The sequence below is a fragment of the Triticum aestivum genome, chromosome 5A (assembly GCF_018294505.1).
Source record: "Triticum aestivum cultivar Chinese Spring chromosome 5A, IWGSC CS RefSeq v2.1, whole genome shotgun sequence".
NCBI classification, from domain to species: Eukaryota; Viridiplantae; Streptophyta; class Magnoliopsida; order Poales; family Poaceae; genus Triticum; species Triticum aestivum.
The window spans coordinates 650,055,029-650,078,546 of NC_057806.1; the positions used below are offsets into that span (position 1 = coordinate 650,055,029).

The 23,518-nt window shown below is 42.0% G+C and overlaps 1 pseudogene; it reads right to left on the reverse strand.

Moving 5' to 3' along the window:
• Nucleotides 1-219: 219 nt before the first annotated feature.
• On the reverse strand, nt 220-1,454 carry LOC123108184 (putative serpin-Z12; annotated as a pseudogene).
• Between the last annotated feature and the right edge of the window lie 22,064 nt (nt 1,455-23,518).

Sequence of the window (23,518 nt, forward strand, 5' to 3'; positions counted from 1 at the left end):
ATTTGGATAGAATTGTATTTGGTAGCCCAGAAAAAACAAAGAAATTTTTGCAAGAGGTTTGACTGGAGGAAAATTTTCCCCATCAAAATAGAGTACAAATGAATTCTATGAAGAAAAAAACCCATAAGATTCCAATACTGCACATCAAACCCCTAATGATTTGATTCCAATACTGTACAAAGGATTCCACATTTTATAGAATAATCATTTACTATTCATCTAGTGAGCGAGAGGATTAGCCAGGTGACCAAGAAACAAAACTGCATCTATCCCCTCCTCTACCATGGCAAATAAAAAAGGTCGATCCGCCACAAAATCGACCAGATCCCGTGGTGCCCCAGGAGCCGCACTACCAAAGTAGAGGACGGCCGTGGCAGCGGCGGCCACGGTGCCTACCTCGTCCACCTCGATAGTGGCCTTATGGTATACCCCGGTGATGGAAATCCCTTCCCCGCCGGTCATCATGCTCGAGAAGTCGCCGCCTTGGAAAGCCCTAGTGACACCAAGCTTCCGCATGGCGGATGACACTTCGAACTCGGATGTGAACTTGAACTTGGGGACCATGAATTGCCCGACTGGAACCTTCTTTGTCGGCGTGTGCGTCTTGATGAACTCTGGCGTCGACACAGCCTTGTCGTACAGATCGACGATCTCAGTCTGTCCGGTAGTAGGATAAGCATGTAGAATTCAGCTTGCTGCTGCACATCGTTCTTGTACGGCAGCTTGAGGGCCCTGAAGCCCGGGTAGACCGCGATCTGCTGTGACTCGCTTGTCGTCATGGATGGCACGCGCACGGTGGTGCCGCCTGGGATGTGGAACGGCGCCGTAGAGACGTCGAACGGCTGTGTCCACGCCCCTTTGAAGTAGAGCGCGTTGGCGAGGACGACCGCCGTGCCGGAGTTGACGGAGCCCGGAGGCAGGACTTGGAGGATTTGCTTGTTGGTCGCGTCCGCCACGAAGGCGTTCACGCGCTGCCTCGCCTGCTCAGCCCCCGACACGAAGTCCACGGATTCTACCGTGGCGTTGTACCGCGACGCGGCGATGGCCGTGAACTCTGGCTTGAGCGCCAGCATCCGGTCCACCCACACGCCGCTGGCGAAGGACGTCTGCGCTATGCCGTTGAGCCTGCCGACGAGCTCGGTCGCCGCCGCGCGGTGCAGCTCGTTGAGCGACGCCGACCCAAGGAACCGCAGGAGCTCGTTAAGCGTGTCGCCCCGCGCGCCGGCGGCCACCTTCGCGAACGCCGCGTGGATGGACAGCGGCGAGATGACGAAGTTGCTCCCCGTGCCGCCTTCCGCCCGGACGCCGGCCTCCCTGGCGAGAGCCAGGCACGATGCGTTCCTGAACGCGGGGTCGACACCAGGAGCTGGAGGCGCCTCGGTAAACAGGGTCGAGCTGAGGCGCCATGCGGCGAGCAGGGTCAAGCAGAACAAGAACTTCCCGAAGGGCGACATCGGAATCGCTGTTTTGGGACGGAGGGAGTATGATTGAAGCGTGTAACCCCTGAGGGCCGCGTGTGGTTTGTATTAATAAGAGAACAGCCGTGGCTTACACGAAAGGAGATCGCTTAGGATTCATCATGGAATTACAGAAGCTCGGTAGAAGAGTTAGAACAGAAGAAGAGATAGAATCTAATACGAGTACAAGTTAAACACCTCTTCTATCTCGCGTCTGGATTAGGGTCAGGTGCACAATGAACTACTAATAGGCTGTTAGCCTAATTATCAATTTATTTATGGAAACATCACTTAACCGACTTAACACTTCCCTAAAAATAAAAATAAAACCTTAACCGACTTGTCTTTTTTTTTGAGGAAATAACCGACTTATCCTTGAAAGGACAAACTTGACCGACTTCAGCCGCTTCTCGTTTCCTTCCAGACGTCAACTTCCTCCATTGTTCATCTCTACTAGAAGTTTGTCACACGCTTTGCTGCGTCATCTCTGTAGATCGACGGTCGCATCTTCATATGTATACGGCAGGACAACCTATCACATTTACTCCCTCTTTCTAAATATAATTCTTTTTAGATATTGTATTATGAACTACATACGAATGGATATAAACATATTTTAGAGTATAGATTTATTCATTTTGCTTCGTATGTAGTCTCTTATTAAAATATCTAAACAGACTTATATTTAGGAACGGAGGGAGTAACACATAGACATGCATTAATCTTGCCTGCTGAGATAATCTCAGATTAACATCAAGGACATGTAAAATTAGTTTGGCAGCCCCCTACTATGATAGTATCCACTACAATGCCATAAGTCGAGTGTAGAAACATGGGTACTCGACTTACATTCACATAAGCGAGTATGGAATGGCAAACACACAACAACAAAAAGCGACTCGCTTTATGTCTAAATAAGTTGAGTGGGTAAAAAAAAGGTTCTTGGCTTTTGTACAACACTCGGCATATAGAAAAAATGCACTCGGCTTGCAATTAGGGCTCGGCAATGATCGTTTCCACGTGGAGATCATGTACACCGCAGACATCTTCATGACGGAGCTAGATGTAAGGTGGTTACCCGATAAAACGACACTCGGCTTACAGGTACTCTATTTTTTCCAAACCTATTTTTTAGTTCAAAAATGATTTATAGTGTGGCGGATTGCATGTTATTTCTTTTCCTTTTCCTTTTCCTTATCCATTCTGTTTGGGTTAGTTTTCATCACCCTTTCTATGCTCCAATTTCACGATCTCTGTCCAATTAATTACCAGCATTTTGTCACTTTGAAGTTGTGGGGTATTGCTTAAACTTGGCCTGGCATGACACCATGCATGACCTACCCCATCACAAACTAAGAGTAATTTACCATGGTCTACCCCATCTTGTTGCCAGTCAAAGCCCTAAACTACGTGGGGCCCATGGATGGGCATCGTCTGAAAACGCGCGAGGGTGGATCAAAACCACCCTCACCTACATGTGGTACCAAAACTGTTTGAGCTCTAACATCTCGAAACATGTCATGAGTCATGGCACTTACAAGAAACCCCAACAATATTGAGCAAGTAAGAAATATGATCAAAAAACCACACACATACATAATCCACCGTCCGTTGGCACACAATAAGACCAATTGAAGTTAATGTGCAAAGCAATTGATGTAATACGCACAGGGAGAATCTACCATGATCTATGTAATACGCACAGGGAGAATAAACCATGATCTGTTGCCACCCCCTTCATATCCCTTCCCACGTATTTAACTATGAGTCAAATGATGATCTTTAAGCAAGATTTGAATTGCATCTTTAAGTGGCAATGAAGATGTATTGGTAACATGAACAACCCCAAGAAAACTCTCACATCCTATTCCCGATTTATCAATGTCAATGTCTACATCAGAATGAACTAGAGGTTGGGAATCAGGACAATGTATTCCAGTATCTTCAGTTTCAGTTTACACTTCGGCTACAACCTTCCTTGTTCTAGCCTCAAAATTCCAAAAAATGACATAATGTCACCCTTCCTCTTCACATTCAGTTCTACAATTACAAAAGAAGGCACAACAAAAATAAGCATCAATACGCAATAGTTGAGTAGTGACTACACGATGGATCAATTCATACATGTAACCGGTGACTACACAATCACAATGCGAAATTGACCACATATTTAGGATCAAGAAGTAAATGGCATCAATTCATACGACAAATTAACTTTATATTCAGGTTCAGGAACTAAATAGCATCGAGTCACACATATGAGATCTGACTACATAAGTAAAAAAATGCCAAGCTGACTGCAAGTAAATGACATCAATTGATTCAATTCACTATTCTTTGACACGCAAATGCAGAAAAACTCACACACTAGCACGACTGGACGAGGCGTCAGGCGTCACTAGTGTCGCAGTGGGGATGAGAGGGAGGTGGTAGCAACAACTTTTTTCTTTTGATAAATGGCGCATTTGTTATCTCAAGATGTAGCATCAAGAGGACACAAAGCATGATTAGTAACATGCAACCTCTCCATAACTAAGATGCACACAACTCACGCTGGCAATGGGATTACGCAGGCAAGTATTGGACTCCCATTCCCATCCCCGCGAAAGCCTTCCCATGCCCGATCCCATCCCCATACCTGTCTGCGGGGATAGAAATATTCTCAGCCCCATCCTCGTCAGGTTTTTATCCCCATGGGGAAACCCATGCATGCAATCAACAATAACTTTCGATAGCATTTCAGTAGAAAAAATAGCATTTTAGCACAGTAAATAATATGTTGTGGCTAGGTTAGGGTTTACTTATGGATTTTTGGCCAAATGGGTGGGGTGGAAGGAAATTTAGGTCGGTAAGGGTGGGAACTACATGGGGTATACTAATTTAGAGACCACATGTAAGGTCTTCATTGGTAAGGCATGTAAGGGGCATGGGTAATGCTATCCCATCCCCATCCCCATCTTGCACGTTGAGTAAGATATTTGACCCACCAGCTTCCCTATGGGCATTAAAGCTGGCACATCCCCGTGCCTTAATAGATTAATCACCCATGGGGATGCATGTAATAGTTAACCATTGCCAAATTAACACACAACCAATCACCAAAAGGTAGCAGCAGCTAATAGAGTAAGAAGTGAAGGAAATATGCCCTATAGGCAATAATAAAGTTATTATTTATTTCCTCATATCATGATAAATGTTTATTATTCATGCTAGAATTGTATTAACCGAAAACATAATACATGTGTGAATACATAGACAAACAGAGTGTCACTAGTATGCCTCTACTTGAGTAGCTCGTTGATCAAAGATGGTTATGTTTCCTAACCATAGACATGAGTTGTCATTTGATAAACGGGATCACATCATTAGGAGAATGATGTGATTGACTTGAACCATTCCATTAGCTTAGCACTTGATCGTTTAAGTTTACTGCTATTGCTTTCTTCATGACTTATACATGTTCCTATGACTATGAGATTATGCAACTCCCGTATACCGTAGGAACACTTTGTGTGCTACCAAACGTCACAACGTAACTGGGTGAATATAAAGGTGCTCTACAGGTGTTTCCAATGGTGTTCGTGGAGTTGGCATAGATCAAGAATAGGATTTGTCACTCCAATTGTCGGAGAGGTATCTCCGGGCCCTCTCGGTAATGCACATCACTATAAGCCTTGCAAGCAATGTAACTAATGAGTTAGTTGCGGGATGATGCATTACAGAACTCGTAAAGAGACTTCCCGGTAACGAGATTGAGCTAGGTATTGAGATACTGATGATCGAATCTCAAGCAAGTAACATACCGATGACAAAGGGAACAACGTATGTTGTTATGTGGTTTGACCGATAAAGATCTTCGTAGAATATGTAGGAACCAATATGAGCATCCAGGTTCCTCTATTGGTTATTGACCGGAGACATGTCTCGGTCATGTCTACATAGTTCGCGAACATGTAGGGTCCGCACGCTTAAAGTTCCGTGACGACCGATATTATGAGTTTTTGTGTTTTTGATGTACCAAAGGTAGTTCGGAGTCCAGGATATGATCACGGACATGATGAGGAGTCTCGAAATGGTCGAGACGTAAATATCAATATATTGGACGACTATGTTCAGACATCGGAAGTGTTTCGGGAGGTTTCGGGCATATACCGGAGTATCGGGGGGTTACCGGAACCCCCCGGGGAGTATAATGGGCCTAATGGGCCCTAGTGGGATAAGTGAAGGAAATATGCCCTAGAGGCAATAATAAAGTTATTATTTATTTCCTTGTATCATGATAAATGTTTATTATTCATGCTAGAATTGTATTAACCAGAAACATGATACATGTGTGAATACATAGACAAACAGAGTGTCACTAGTATGCCTCTACTTGACTAGCTCGTTGATCAAAGATGGTTATGTTTCCTAGCAATAGACAAAGAGTTGTCATTTGATTAACGGAATCACATCATTAGGAGAATGATGTGATTGACTTGACCCATTCTGTTAGCTTAGCACTTGATCGTTTAGTATGTTCCTATTGCTTTCTTCATGACTTATACATGTTCCTATGACTATGAGATTATGCAACTCCCGTTTACCGGAGGAACACTTTGTGTGCTACCAAACGTCACAATGTAACTGGCTGATTATAAAGGTGCTCTATAGGTGTCTCCGAAGGTACTTGTTGGGTTGGCGTATTTCGAGATTAGGATTTGTCACTCCGATTGTCGGAGAGGTATCTCTGGGCCCACTCGGTTAAACACATCACTTAAGCCTTGCAAGCATTGCAACTAATGAGTTAGTTGCGGGATAATGTATTACAGAATGAGTAAAGAGACTTGCCGGTAACGAGATTGAACTAGGTATTGAGATACCGACGATCGAATCTCGGGCAAGTAACATACCGATGACCAAGGGAACACCGTATGTTGTTATGCGATTTGACCGATAAATATCTTCGTAGAATATGTAGGAGCCAATATGAGCATCGAGATTCCGCTATTGGTTATTGACTGGAGACCTGTCTCGGTCATGTCTACATAGTTCTCGAACCCGTAGGGTCCGCACACTTAAAATTCTATGACGGTTATATTATGAGTTTATGTGTTTTGATGTACCGAAGCTAGTCCGGAGTCCCGGATGTGATCACAGACATGACGAGTTGTCTCGAAATGGTTGAGACATAAAGATCGATATATTGGACGACTATGTTAGGACACCGGAATGGTTTCGTGGAGTTTCGGGCATATACCGGAGTACCGAGGGGTTACCGGAACCCCCCGGGGAGACTAATGGGCCTATTGGGCCCTAGTGGAGAAGAGGAGGGGCGGCCAAGGGCAGCCGCGCGCCCCCTTCCCCCCAGTCCGTATTGGACAAGGAGGGGGCGGTGCCCCCCTTTCCTTTCCCCCTCTCTCTCCTTCCCTCTCCTCTCCTACTCCCACATGGAAGGGGGAGTCCTCCTCCCTGTGGTTGTAGGACTCCTCATGGGGCGCGCCTAGGGTGGCCAGTCCCCTCCCCCTCCTCCACTCCTTTATATACGGGGAGGGAGGCACCCCTTGGAGACACAACAATTGATCTCTTGGATCCCTTAGCCGTGTGTGGTGCCCCCCTCCACCATAATCCACCTCGATAATATCGTAGCGGTGCTTAGGCGAAGCCCTGCGTCGGTAGAACATCATCATCGTCACCACGCTGTCGTGCTGAGGGAACTCTCCCTCAAAGCTCGACTGGATCGTGAGCTCGCGGGACGTCATCGAGCTGAATGTGTGCTGAACGCGGAGGTGCCGTATGTTCGGTACTAAGGATCAGTCGATCGTGAAGACGTACGACTACATCAATCGCATTGTTATTACGCTTCTGCTTACGGTCTAGGAGGGTACATAGACGACACTCTCCCCTCTCATTGCTATGCATCACCATGATCTTGCGTGTGCGTAGGAATTTTTTTGAAATTACTGTGTTCCCTAACAGTGGCATCCGAGCCAGGTTTATGCGTAGATGTTATATGCACGAGTAGAACACAAGAGAGTTGTGGGCGATACAAGTCATACTGCTTATCGGTGGTATTGTTGGATGAAGTGTCCCGGACCGACATTATGCGTACGCTTACGCGAGACTGGTTCTACTGACGTGCTTTGCACACAGGTGGCTGGCAGGTGTCAGTTTCTCCAACTTTAGTTGAGCCGAGTGTGGCTACGCCCGGTCCTTGTGAAGGTTAAAACAACACTAACTTGATGAAATATCGCTGTGGTTTTGATGCGTAGGTAAGAACAGTTCTTGCTCAGCCCGTAGCAGCCACGTAAAACTTGCAACAACAAAGTAGAGGACGTCTAACTTGTTTTTGCAGGGCATGTTGGGATGTGATCTGGTCAAGACATGATGCTATATTTATTGTATGAGATGATCATGTTTTGTAACGGAGTTATCGGCAACTGGCAGGAGCCATATGGTTGTCGCTTTATTGTATGCAATGCAATCGCCCTGCAATTGCTTTACTTTATCACTAAGCGGTAGCGATAGTCGTAGAAGCAATAGTTGGCGAGACGACAACGATGCTACGATGGAGATCAAGTTGTCGCGCCGGTGATGATGGTGATCATAACGGTGCTTTGAAGATGGAGATCAAAGGCACAAAATGATGATGTCCATATCATATCACTTATATTGATTGCATGTGATGTTTATCCTTTATGCATCTTATTGTGCTTTGTTTGACGGTAGCATTATAAGATGATCTCTCACTAAATTTCAAGGTAAAAGTGTTCTCCCTAAGTATGCATCATTGCCAAAGTTCGTCGTGCTGAGACACCACGTGATGATCGGGTGTGATAAGCTCAACGTTCATCTACAACGGGTGCAAGACAGTTTTACACACGCAGAATACTCGGGTTAAACTTGACGAGCCTAGCATATGAAGATATGGCCTCGGAACACTGAGACTAAAAGATCGTGTGTGAATCATATAGTAGATATGATCAACATAGTGATGTTCCCCATTGAAAACTAATCCATCTCACGTGATGATCGGTTATGGTTTAGTTGATATGGATCACATGATCACTTAGATGATTAGAGGGATATCTATCTAAGTGGGAGTTCTTAAGTAATATGATTAATTGAACTTAAATTTATCATGAACTTAGTACCTGATAGTATTTTGCTTATCTATGTTGTTGTAGATACATGACCCGTGTTGTTGTTCCGTTGAATTTTAATGCGTTCCTTGAGAAAGCAAAGTTGAAAGATGATGGTAGCAATTACACAGACTGGGTCCATAACTTGAGCATTATCCTCATTGCTACACAGAAGAATTATGTCCTGGAAGCACCGCTAGGTGCCAGGCCTGCTGCAGACGCTGCTGATGACGTTAAGAACGTCTGGTAGAGTAAAGCTGGTGACTACTCGATAGTTCAGTGTGCCATGCTTTACGGCTTAGAACCGGGACTTCAACAACGTTTTGAACGTCATGGAGCATATGAGATGTTCCAGGAGTTGAAGTTAATATTTCAAGCAAATGCCCGGATTGAGAGATATGAAGTCTCCAATAAGTTCTACATCTGCAAGATGGAGGAGAATAGTTCTATCAGTGAACATATACTCAGAATGTCTGGGTACCATAACCACTTAAGTCAACTGGGAGTTAATCTTCCTGTTGATAGTGTCATTGACAGAGTTTTTCAATCACTACCACCAAGCTACAAGAGCTTCGTGATGAACTATACTATGCAAGGGATGAATAAGACAATTCCCAAGCTCTTCGCAATGCTAAAGGCGGCGGAGGTAGAAATCAAGAAGGAGCATCAAGTGTTGATGGTCAACAAGACCACCAGTTTTAAGAAAAGGGTAAAGGGAAGAATAAGGGGAACTCCAAAAAGAACGGCAAACAAGTCGCTGCTCAGGAGAAGAAACCCAAGTCTGGACCTAAGCCTGAGACTGAGTGCTTCTACTGCAAACAGACTGGTCACTGGAAGCGGAACTGCCTCAAGTATTTGGCGGATAAGAAGGATGGCAAGGTGAACAAACGTATTTGTGATATACATGTTATTGATGTGTACCTTACTAGAGCTCGCAGTAGCACCTGGGTATTTGATACTAGTTATGTTGCTAATATTTGCAACTCGAAACAGGGATTACGGATTAAGCAAAGACTGGCTAAGGATGAGGTGACGATGCACGTGGGAAATGGCTCCAAAGTCGATGTGATCGCCGTTGCCACACTACCTCTACATCAACATTCGGGATTCGTTTTAGACCTGAATAATTGTTATTCGGTGCCCGCGTTAAGCATGAACATTATATCTGGATCATGTTTGATGTGAGACAGTTATTCATTTAAATCTGAGAATAATGGTTGTTCTATTTATATGAGTAATATCTTTTATGGACATGCACCCTTGAAGAGTGGTCTATTTGTGATGAATCTCGATAGTAGTGGTTCATAATGTTGAAGCCAAAAGATACAGAGTTGATGATGATAGTGCAACTTATTTGTGGCACTGCCGTTTGGGTCATATTGGTGTAAAGCGCATGAAGAAACTCCATATTGATGGACTTCTGGAATCACTTGATTATGAATCACTTGGTACTTGCGAACCATGCCTCATGGGCAAGATGACTAAAATGTCGTTCTCAGGAACAATGGAGCGAGCAACGGATTTGTTGGAAATCATACCTATTGATGTATGTGGTCCGATGAATATTAAGGCTCGCGGCGGGTATCGTTATTTTCTCACCTTCACAGATGATTTGAGAAGATATGGGTATATCTACTTAATGAAGCATAAATCTGAGACAATTGAAAAGTTCAAAGAATTTCAGAGTGAAGTGGAAAATCATCGTAACAAGAAAATAAAGTTTCTATGATCTGATCATGGAGGAGAATATTTGAGTTACGAGTTTCGTCTACATTTGAAACAATGCGGAATAGTTTCGCAACTCAGGCCACCCAGAACACCACAACGTAATGGTGTATCCGAATGTTGTAATCGTACTTTGCTGGATATGGTGCGATCTATGATGTCTCTCACTGATTTACCGCTATCATTTTGGGGTTATGCTTTAGAGACGGCTGCATTCATGTTAAATAGGGAACCATCGAAATCCGTTGAGACGACGCCTTATGAGCTGTGGTTTGGCAAGAAATCAAAGTTGTCGTATCTTATAGTTTGGGGATGCGATGCTTATGTGAAAAAGCTTCAACCTGATAAGCTCGAACCCAAATCAGAGAAATGTGTCTTCATAGGATACCCAAAGGAGACTGTTGGGTACACCTTCTATCACAGATCCGAAGTCAAGACATTCGTTGCTAAGAATGGATCCTTTCTAGAGAAGGAGTTTCTCTCGAAAGAAGTGAGTGGGAGGAAAGTAGAACTTGAGGAGGTTACTGTACCTGCTCCCTTATTGGAAAGTAGTTCATCACAGAAACCGGTTCCTGTGACACCTACATGAATTAGTGAGGAAGATAATGATAATGATCATGAAACTTCAGATCAAGTTACTATCGAACCTCATAGGTCAACCAAAGTAAGATCCGCACCAGAGTGGTACGATAATCCTGTTCTGGAAGTCATGTTACTTGACCATGATGAACCTACAAACTATGATGAAGCGATGATGAGCCCAGATTCTGCAAAATGGCTTGAGGCCATGAAATCTGAGATGGAATCCATGTATGAGAACAAAGTATGGACTTTGGTTGACTTGCCCGATGATCGGCAAGCCATCGAGAATAAATGGATCTTCAAGAAGAAGACCGATGCTGACAGTAATGTTACTGTCTACAAAGCTCGACTTGTTGAGAAAGGTTTTCGACAAGTTCAAGGAGTTGACTATGATGAGACTTTCTCACCCGTAGCGATGCGATGCTTAAGTCTGTCCGAATCATGTTAGCAATTGCCGCATTTTATGATTATGAAATTTGGCAAATGGATGTCAAAACTGCATTCCTGAATGGATTTCTGGAAGAAGAGTTGTATATGATGCAACCAGAAGGTTTTGTCGATCTAAAGGGAGCTAACAAAGTGTGCAAGCTCCAGCGGTCCATTTATGGACTGGTGCAAGCCTCTCGGAGTTGGAATAAACATTTTGATAGTGTAATCAAAGCATATGGTTTTATACAGACTTTTGGAGAAGCCTGTATTTACAAGAAAGTGAGTGGGAGCTTTGTAGCATTTCTAATATTATATGTGGATGACATATTGCTGATTGGAAATGACATAGAATTTCTGGATAGCATAAAAGGATACTTGAATAAGAGTTTTTCAATGAAAGACCTCGGAGAAGCTGCTTATATATTGGACATCAAGATCTATAGAGATAGATCAAGACGCTTAATTGGACTTTCCCAAAGCACATACCTTGATAAAGTTTAGAAAAAGTTCAAAATGGATCAAGCAAAGAAAGGGTTCTTGCATGTGTTACAAGGTGTGAAGTTGAGTAAGACTCAATGCCCGGCCACTGCAGAAGATAGAGAGAAAATGAAAAGTGTTCCCTATGTTTCATCCGTAGGCTCTATCATGTATGCAATGCTGTGTACCAGACCTGATGTGTGCCTTGCTATTAGTTTAGTAGGGAGGTACCAAAGTAATCCAGGAGTGGATCACTGGACAGCGGTCAAGAACATCCTGAAATACCTGAAAAGGACTAAGGATATGTTTCTCATTTATGGAGGTGACACAGAGCTCGTCGTAAATGGTTACGTCGATGCAAGCTTTTGCACTGATCCGGACGATTCTAAATCGGAAACCGGATACGTGTTTATATTGAACGGTGGAGCTGTCAGTTGGTGCAGTTCTAAACAAAGCGTCATGGCGGGATCTACGTGTGAAGCGGAGTACATAGCTTCTTCGGATGCAGCAAATGAAGGAGTTCATATCCGATCTAGGTGTCAAACCAAGTGCATCAGGTCCAATGAAAATCTTTTGTGACAATACTGGTGCAATTGCCTTGGAAAAGGAATCCAGATTTCACAAGAGAACCAAGCACATCACGAGACGCTTCAATTCCATCCGGGATCAAGTCCAGGTGGGAGACATCGAGATATGCAAGATACATATGGATCTGAATGTTACAGACCCGCTGACTAAGCCTCTTCCATGAGCAAAACATGATCAGCACCAAGACTCCATGGGTGTTAGAATCATTACTGTGTAATCCAGATTATTGACTCTAGTGAAAGTGGGAGACTGAAGGAAATATGCCCTAGAGGCAATAATAAAGTTATTATTTCTTTCCTCATATCATGATAAATGTTTATTATTCATGTTAGAATTTTATTAACCGGAAACATAATACATGTGTGAATACATAGATAAACAGAGTGTCACTAGTATGCCTCTACTTGACTAGCTCGTTGATCAAAGATGGTTATGTTTCCTAACCATAGACATGAGTTGTCATTTGATAAACGGGATCACATCATTAGGAAAATGATGTGATTGACTTAACCCATTCCGTTAGCTTAGCACTTGATCGTTTAAGTTTACTGCTATTGCTTTCCTCATGACTTATACATGTTCCTATGACTATGAGATTATGCAACTCCCGTATACCGGAGGAACACTTCGTGTGCTACCAAACGTCACAACATAACTGGGTGATTATAAAGGTGCTCTACAGGTGTTTCCAATGGTGTTCGTGGAGTTACCATAGATCAAGAATAGGATTTGTCACTCCAATTGTCGGAGAGGTATCTCTAGGCCCTCTCGGTAATGCACATCACTATAAGCCTTGCAAGCAATGTAGCTAATGAGTTAGTTGCGGGATGATGCATTATAGAACGAGTAAAGAGACTTTACGGTAACGAGATTGAGCTAGGTATTGAGATACCGACGATCGAATCTCGAGCAAGTAACATACCGATGACAAAGGGAACAACATATGTTGTTATGCGGTTTGACCGATAAAGATCTTCATAGAATATGTAGGAACCAATATGAGCATCCAGGTTCCGCTATTGGTTTTTGACCGGAGACATGTCTCGGTCATGTCTACATAGTTCTCGAACCCATAGGGTCGACATGGTTAAAGTTATGTGACGATAGGTATTATGAGTTTTTGTGTTTTTTATGTACCGAAGGTAGTTCGGAGTCCCGGATATGATCATGGACTTGACGAGGAGTCTCGAAATGATCGAGACATAAAGCTCAATATATTGGACAACTATGTTCGGACACCGGAAGTGTTTCGGGAGGTTTCGGGCATATACCGGAGTACCGGGGGGTTACCGGAACCCCCCGGGGAGTATATTGGACCTAATGGGCCCTAGTGGGAGAAGAGGACGGGCGGCCAAGGCCAGCCGCGCGCCCCCTCCCCCTCTAGTCCAAATTGGACAAGGAGGGGGCGGCGCCCCCCTTTCCTTCTCTTCCTCTCTCCCTTCCTTCCCTTCTCCTACTCCTACTAGGAAAGGAGGAGTCCTACTCCATGTGGGAGTAGGACTCCCCCCTTGCCGCGCCCTCGTCCTTGGCCGGCCGCCTACCCCCTAGTTGCTACCTCTTGAGCACTGCATTAGTTTTCCCTTGAAGAGGAAAGGGTGATGCAGTAAAGTAGCGTAAGTATTTCCCTCAGTTTTTGAGAACCAAGGTATCAATCTAGTAGGAGATCACGCTCGAGTCCCACACACCTACACAAACAAATAAGAACCTCGCAACCAACGCGATAAAGGGGTTGTCAATCCCTTCACAGTCACTTACGAGAGTGAGATCTGGTAGATATGATAAGATAATATTTTTGGTATTTTTATGATAAAGAGAAATAAAGATGCAAAGTAAAATAAATGGCAATCGAAATAGCTATGTGTTGGAAGATTAATATGATGGAAAATAGACCCGGGGCCATAGGTTTCACTAGTGGCTTCTCTCAAGATAGCATAAGTATTACGATGGGTAAACGAATTACTGTCGAGCAATTGATAGAATGGAGCATAGTTATGAGAATATCTAGGTATGATCATGTATATAGGCATCACGCCCGCGACAAGTAGACTGAAATGATTCTGCATCTACTACTATTACTCCACACATCGACCGCTATCCAGCATGCATCTAGAGTATTAAGTTCATAAGAACAGAGTAATGCTTTAAGTAAGATGACATGATGTAGAGGGATAAACTCATGCAATATGATATAAACCCCATCTTTTTTTGACACCTATAAACCCCATCTTTTTATCCTCGATGGCAACAATACAATACGTTCCTTGCTGCCCCTGCTGTCACTGGGAAAGGACACCGCAAGATTGAACCCAAAGCTAAGCACTTCTCCCATTGCAAGAAAGATCAATCTAGTAGGCCAAACCAAACTGATAATTCAAAGAGACCTGCAAAGATAACCAATCATACATAAAAGAATTCAGAGGAGATTCAAATATTGTTCATAGATAAACTTGATCATAAACCCATAATTCATCGGATCTCGACGAACACACCGCAAAAAGAAGAGTTACATCAAATAGATCTCCAAGAGAATCGAGGAGAACTTTGTATTGAGATCCAAAGAGAGAGAAGAAGCCATCTAGCTAATAACTATGGACCCGAAGGTCTGAGGTAAACTACTCACACATCATCGGAGAGGCTATGGTGTTGATGTAGAAGCCCTCCGTGATCAATGCCCCCTCCGGCAGGATGCCAGAAAGGCTCCAAGATGGGATCTCACGGGTACAGAAGGTTGCGGCGGTGGAATTAGGTTTTCGTGGATGCCCCTAATGGTTTGGGGGTACGTAGGTATATATAAGAGGAAGAAGTACGTCGGTGGAGCAATGTGGGCCCCACGAGGGTGGAGGGCGTGCCCGGGGGAGGTGGGCGCGCCCCCTACCTCGTGATCTCCTTGTTGATTGCTTTACATGGACTCCAAGTCCTCTGGATCACGTTTGTTCCAAAAATCACGTTCCCAAAGGTTTCATTCCATTTGGACTCCGTTTGATATTCTTTTTCTACGAAACACTGAAATAGGCAAAAAACAACAATTTGGGCTGGGCCTTTGGTTAATAGGTTAGTCCCAAAAATAATATAAAAGTCTATAACAAATCCCATTTATCATCCAAAACAGAATATAATATATCATGGAACAATAAAAAATTATAGATACCTTGGAGACGTATCAAGCATCCCCAAGCTTAATTCCTGCTCGTCCTCGAGTAGGTAAATGATAAAAACAGAATTTTTGATGTGGAATGCTACTTGGCATAATTTTCAATGTAACCCTCTTAATTGTGGTATGAATATTCGGATCCGAAAGATTCAAGATAAAAGTTCAATATTGACATAAAAGTAATAATACTTCAAGCATACTAACTAAGAAATTAATTATGTCTTCTCAAAATAACATGGCCAAAGAAAGTTCATCCCTACAAAATAATGTAGTTTGGTCATGCTGCATTTTTGTCACACAAGAATGCACTCATCATGCACAACCCCGATGACAAGCCAATCAATTGTTTCATAATTTAGTAATCTCAAACTTTTTTCAACTTTCACGCAATACATGAGCGTGAGCCATGGATATAGCACTATGGGTGGAATAGAATATAATGATGGGGGTTATGTGGAGAAGACAAAAAAGGAGAAAGTCTCACATCAACACAGCTAATCAACGGGCTATGGAGATGCCCATCAATTGATGTTAATGTGAGGAGTAGGGATTGCCATGCAACAGATGCACTAGAGCTATAAATGCATGAAAGCTCAAAAAAAGAAACTAAGTGGGTGTGCATCCAACTTGCTTGCTCACAAAGACCTAGGGCATTTGAGGAAGCCCATTGTTGGAATATACAATCCAAGTTCTATAATGAAAAATTCCCACTAGTATATGAAAGTGACAAAACAAGAGACTCTCTATCATGGAGATCATTGTGCTACTTTGAAGCACAAGTGTAGAAAAAAGGATAGTAGCATTGCCTCTTTTTATTTTTATTTTTTGGGGCCTCCCTTTTTTTCTTTTGGCCTTTATCTTTTTTTGGGACAATGCTCAATGAATGATGATCATCACACTTCTATTTGTTTACAACTCAATGATTGAAACTCAATAGTAGAACAAAGTATGACTCTATATGAATGCCTCCGGCGGTGTACCGGGATGGGCAATGAATCAAGAGTGACATGTATGAAAAATTATGAATGGTGGCTTTGCCACAAATATGATGTCAACTAGATGATCATGCAAGGCAATATGACAATGATGAACGTGTCATGATGAATGGAACGGTGGAAAGTTGCATGCCAATATATCTCGGAATGGCTATGGAAATGCCATAATAGGTAGGTATGGTGGCTATTTTGAGGAAGATATAAGAAGGTTTATGTGTGATACAGCGTATCGTATCACGGGGTTTGGATGCACCGGCGAAGTTTACACCAACTCTCAAGGTGACAAAGGGCAACGCACGGTACCGAAGAGGCTAGCAATGATGGAAGGATAAGAGTGCGTATAATCCATGGACTCAGCATTAGTCATAAAGAACTCACATACTTATTGCAAAAATCTACAAGTCATCAAAAACCAAGCACTACGCGCATGCTCCTAGGGGGGATAGATTGGTAGGAAAAGACCATCGCTCGTCCCCGACCGCCACTCATAAGGAGGACAATCAAAGAACACCTCATGTTTCAAATTTGTTACACAACGTTTACCATACGTGCATGCTACGGGATTTGCAAACTTCAACACAAGTATTTCTCAAATTCACAACTACTCAACTAGCACAACTTTAATATCACTACCTCCATATCTCAAAACAATCATCAAGCATCAAACTTTTCTTAGTATTCAACACACGCATAAGAAAGTTTTTTACTAATTTTGAATACCTAGCATATTAGGACTAATTTCCCAATTAAAGCAAATTACCATGCTGTTTTGTAGGACTCTCAAAATAGTATAAGTGAAGCACGAGAGAACATTAGTTTCTATAAAAAAAACACCACCGTGCTCTAAAAGATATAAGTGAAGCACTAGAGCAAAAACTACATAGCTCAAAAGATATAAGTGAAGCACATAGAGTATTCTAATAAATTCTGAATCATGTGTGTCTCTCTGAAAAGGTGTGTACAACAAGGATGATTGTGGTAAACTAAAAAGCAAAGACTCCAATCATACAAGACGCTCCAAGCAAAACACTTATCATGTGGTGAATAAAAATATAGCTCCAAGTAAAGTTACCGATGGACGAAGACGAAAGAGGGATGCCTTCCGGGGCATCCCCAAGCTTTTGCTTTTTGGTGTCCTTAGATTACCTTGGGGTGCCACGGGCATCCCCAAGCTTAGGCTATTGCAACTCCTTGTTCCATAATCCATCAAATCTTTTACCCAAAATTGAAAACTTCACAACACAAAACTCAACAGAAAATCTCGTAAGCTCCGTTAGCGAAAGAAAACAAAACACCACTTCAAGGTACTGTAATGAACTCATTATTTATTTATATTGGTGTTAAACCTACTGTATTCCCACTTCTCTATGGTTTATAAACTATTTTACTAGCCATAGATTCATCAAAACAAGAAAACAACACACGAAAAACAGAATCTGTCAAAAACAGAACAGTATGTAGTAATCTGTAACTAACACAAACTTCTGGAACTCAAACAAATATACCAAAAAAGCAAGACCTAAACAATTTGTTTATTGATCTGCGTCAATTGGAATCAATATTTTATCACGTTCTGGTGATTTTTAATAATTGTTTTCATAAACAGAAAGTTTCTGGAATTTTCAGCAAGATCAAATAACTATCATCCAAGAAGATCCTATAGGTTTAACTTGGCACAAACACTAATTAAAACACAAAAACAAATCTAACCAGAGGCTAGATCAAAGATTTATTCCAAAACAGAAGCAAAAAGCAAAAAACTAAAATAAAATTGGGTTGCCTCCCGACAAGCACTATCGTTTAACGCCCCTAGCTAGGCATAAAAGCAAGGATAGATCTAGGTATTTCCATCTTTGATAGGCAATCCATATGTAGCTCTCATTATAGATTCATAAGATAATTTAATTTTCTTTCTAGGGAAGTGTTCAATGCCTTTCCTTAACGGAAATTGGAATCTAATATTCCCTTCCTTCATATCAATGATTGCACCGATCATTCTAAGGAAAGGTCTACCAAGAATAATAGGACATGAAGGATTGCAATCTATATCAATAACAATAAAAAGTACGGGCACATAGTTACTATTTGCAATAATAAGAACATCATTAATTCTTCCCATAGGTTTCTTAATGGTGGAATCCGCAAGATGCAAGTTTAAAGAACAATTTTTTTGGAATAGTGGCAACACTAGCACCCAAATCACACAAAGCATAACACTCATGATCTTTAATTTTAATTTTTATTGTAGGTTCCCACTCATCATAAAGTTTTCTAGGGATAGAAACTTCCAACCCAAGTTTTTCTTCATAAGATTGCATCAAAGCATCAACGATATGCTTAGTAAAAGCATTATTTTGACTATAAGCATGAGGAGAATTTAGCACGGATTGCAACAAGGAAATACAATCTATCAAAGAGCAATTATTATAATTAAATTCCTTGAAATCCAAGATAGTGGGTTCATTAATATCTAAAGTTTTGACCTCTTCAATCCCACTTTACAAATTTCTGCATCAAGATCTAAAAACTCCGAATTTTTGGAGCGCCTTCTAGGTAAAGGTGGCTCATTTCCAGCCCCATCATTATCAAGACTCATATTGCAAAACAAAGATTTAAAAGGAGACACATCAATAACTTTTAGATCTTCATATTTATTCTCGTAGAAATTAGAGGAACACGCTTTCACAAAGCAATCTTTCTTAGCACGCATCCTAGCGGTTCTTTCTTTGCACTCATCAAAGGAAATTCTCATGGCCTTGAGAGACTCATTGATATCATGCTTAGGTGGAATAGATCTAAGTTTCAAAGAATCAACATCAAAAGAAATTCTATCCACGTTCCTAGCCAATTCATCAACTTTAAGCAATTTTTCTTCAAGCAAAGCATTGAAATTCTTTTGTGAATTCATAAACTCCTGAACACTAGTCTCAAATTCAGAGGGCATCTTATTAAAATTTACATAAGAATTGTTGTAGGAATTACCATAATTATTAGAGGAATTACTAGGGAACGACCTAGGATTAAAGTTTCCTCAATATGTGTTGTTACCAAAATTATTCCTACCAACAAAATTCACATCTATAGATTCATTATTATTCTAAATAAAAGTAGACAAAGGCATATCATTGGGATCAGAAGTAACACTCTTATTAGCAAACAATTTCCTAAGTTCATCCATCTTTCCACTCAAAACGTTAATTTCTTCTATCGCATGCACTTTTTTACTAATAGATCTTTCGGTGTGCCATTGAGAATAATTAACCATAATATTATCTAGGAGTTTAGTAGCTTGTCCTAAAGTGATTTCAATAAAAGTGCCTCCTGCGGCCGAATCTAAGAGATTTCTAGAAGCAAAATTCAATCCGGCCAAAAATTCTTGTATAATCATCCAAAGATTCAAACCATGTGTAGGGCAATTATGTATCATTAATTTCATCCTCTCCCAAGCTCGTGCAACATGTTCATGATCAAGTTGCTTAAAATTCATAATATTGTTTCTAAGAGCGATGATCTTAGCGGGAGGAAAGTACTTAGAGATAAAAGCATCTTTGCACTTATTCCAAGAATCAATGCTATTTTTAGGCAAAGACAAAAACCAAGCTTTAGCACGATCTCTAAGGGAAAACGGAAATAGTTTCAATTTAACAATATCATTGTCCACATCTTTCTTATTTTTCATATGACACAAATCAACAAAGCTATTTAGATGGGTAGCGTCATCTTCACTAGGAAGGCCAGCGAATTGATCTTTCATGACAAGATTCAACAAAGCAGCATTAATTTCACAAGATTCAGCATCGGTAAGAGGAGCAATCGGAGTGCTAAGAAAATCATTGTTGTTGGTATTGGTAAAGTCACACAATTTAGTATTGTCTGGAGCCATCGTGACAAGCAAGCAATCCAAAACATGAGCAAACAAGAAGCAAGCGAAAAAGAGGCGAACGGAAAAAGAGAGGGCGAATAAGACGACAAGGGTGAAGAGGGGGAGAGGAAAATGAGAGGCAAGTGGCAAATAATGTAATGTGAGGAATAAGAGTTTGTGATGGGTGCTTGGTATGTCTTGACTAGTGCGTAGACTCCCCGGCAACGGCGCCAGAAATGGCTCGTTGTTGGGAGTCAAATCTTGACTTGACTTGGCGCGAATCTCCCTGGCAACGGCGCCAGAAATCCTTCTTGCTACCTCTTGAGCATTGCATCGGTTTTCCCTTAAAGAGCAAAGGGTGATGCAGTAAAGTAGCGTAAGTATTTCCCTCAGTTTTTTAGAACCAGGGTATCAATCCAGTAGGAGATCAAACTCGAGTCCCACACACCACACAAACAAATAAGAACCTCTCAATCAACGCGATATAGGGGTTCTCAATCCCTTCAATGTCACTTACCAGAGTGAGATCTGATAGATAAGATAAGATAATATTTTTGGTATTTTTATGATAAAGAGAAATAAAGATGCAAAGTAAAATAAATGGCAATAGAAATAGCTAAGTGTTGGAAGATTAATATGATGGAAAATAGACCTGGGGCCATAGGTTTCACTAGTGGCTTCTCTCAAGATAGCATAAGTATTACAGTGGGTAAACGAATTACTATCGAGCAATTGATAGAATTGAGCATAGTTATGAGAATATCTAGGTATGGTCATGTATATAGGCATCACGTCCGCGACAAGTAGACCAAAACGATTCTGCATCTACTACTATTACTCCACACATCGACCGCTATCCAGCATGAATCTAGAGTATTAAGTTCATAAGAACAGAGTAATGCTTTAAGTAAGATGACGTGATGTAGAGGGATAAACTCATGCAATATGATATAAACCCCATCTTTTTATCCTCGATGGCAAGAATACAATACGTGCCTTGCTGCCCCTGCTGTCACTGGGAAAGACACCGCAAGATTGAACCCAAAGCTAAGCACTTCTCCCATTGCAAGAAAGATCAATCTAAGAGGCCAAACCAAACTGATAATTCAAAGTGACTTGCAAAGATAAGCAATCATACATAAAAGAATTCAGAGGAGATTCAAGTATTGTTCATAGATAAACTTGATCATAAACCCATGATACGTCTCCGTCATATCTACTTCTCCAAACACTTTTGCCCTTGTTTTGGACTCTAACTTGTATGATTTGAATGGAACTAACCCGGACTGACGTTGTTTTCAACAGAATTGCCATGGTGTTGTTTTATGTGCAGAAAACAAATATTCTCGGAATGACCTGAAACTCTAGGGAACATCTTAGAAAAAATAATAAAAAATCCTCGCCAAAGATGAAGACCAGGGGGCCCACACCCTGTCCACAAGGGTGGGGGCGCCCCCCTAGGGCGCCCCCCTACCTCCTGGGCCCCCTGGATGCACTCCGACGCCAACTCCAACTCTATATATTTGCTTTCGGAGAGAAAAAACCAGGGAGAAGAAATCATCGCGTTTTATGATACGGAGCCACCGCCAAGCCCTAAAACCACTCGGGAGGGCTGATCTAGAGTCCGTTCGGGGCTCCGGAGAGGGGGATTCGTCGCCGCCGTCATCATCAACCATCCTCCATCATCAATTTCATGATGATCACCGCCGCACATGAGTAATTCCATCGTAGGCTTGCTGGACGGTGATGGGTTGGATGAGATCTATCATGTAATCGAGTTAGTTTTGTTAGGGTTTGATCCCTAGTATCCATTATGTTCTGAGATTGATGTTGCTATGACTTCGCTATGCTTAATGCTTGTCACTAGGGCCCGAGTGCCATGATTTCAGATCTGAACCTATTATGTTTTCATGAATATATGTGAGTTCTTGATCCTATCTTGCAAGTCTATAGTCACCTACTATGTGTTATGATCCGGCAACCCCCAAGTGAAAATAATCGGGACCACTCCCGGTGATGACCATAGTTTGAGGAGTTCATCTATTCACTATGTGCTAATGCTTTGTTCCGGTTCTCTATTAAAAGGAGGCCTTAATATCCCTTAGTTTCCAATAGGACCCCGCTGCCACGGGAGGGTAGGACAAAAGATGTCATGCAAGTTCTTTTCCATAAGCACGTATCACTATATACGGAATACATGCCTACATTACATTGATGAATTGGAGCTAGTTCTGTGTCACCCTATGTTATGACTGTTACATGATGAACCGCATCCGACATAATTATCCATCACTTATCCGGTGCCTACGAGTTTTCCATATACTGGTTTATGCTTATTTACTTTCCCGCTACTACTGTTCCAATCACTACAAAATACCAAAAACATTACTTTTGCTGTCTTTACTTTTGTTGCCGCTACCACCATTATCATATTACTTTGCTACTAAACACTTTGTTGCAGATACTAAGTTTCCAGGTGTGGTTGAATTGACAACTCAGCTGCTAATACTTGAGAATATTCTTTGGCTCCCCTTGTGTCGAATCAATAAATTTGGGTTGAATACTCTACCCTCGAAAGCTGTTGCGATCCCCTATACTTGTGGGTTATCAATACTAATTTCTGGCGCCGTTGCCGGGGAGCATAGGTCTGTTCTTTGAGTCACTTGGGATTTATATCTGCTGGACACTATGAAGAACTTGAGAGATCCTAAAAACAAGATTTATCCCTCAACTACGAGGGGAGGTAATGAACTGCCATCTAGCTCTGTAGTTGATTCACCTTCTGTTATGAGTAAGTTTGCGACTGAGGGTGTCCTGGATTAGGGGGTGTCTGGATGGACGGACTATACCTTCAGCCAGACTCCTGGACTATGAATATACAAGATTGAAGACTTCGTCCCGTGTCCGGAAGGGACTTTCCTTGGCGTGGAAGGCAAGCTTGGCGATACGGATATGTAGATCTCCTACCATTGTAACCGACTCTATGTAACCCTAACCCTATCCAGTGTCTATATAAACCAGAGGGTTTTAGTCCGTAGGACAACACATTCATACACAACAATCATACCATAGGCTAGCTTCTAGGGTTTAGCCTCTCTGATCACGTGGTAGATCTACTTTTGTACTACCCA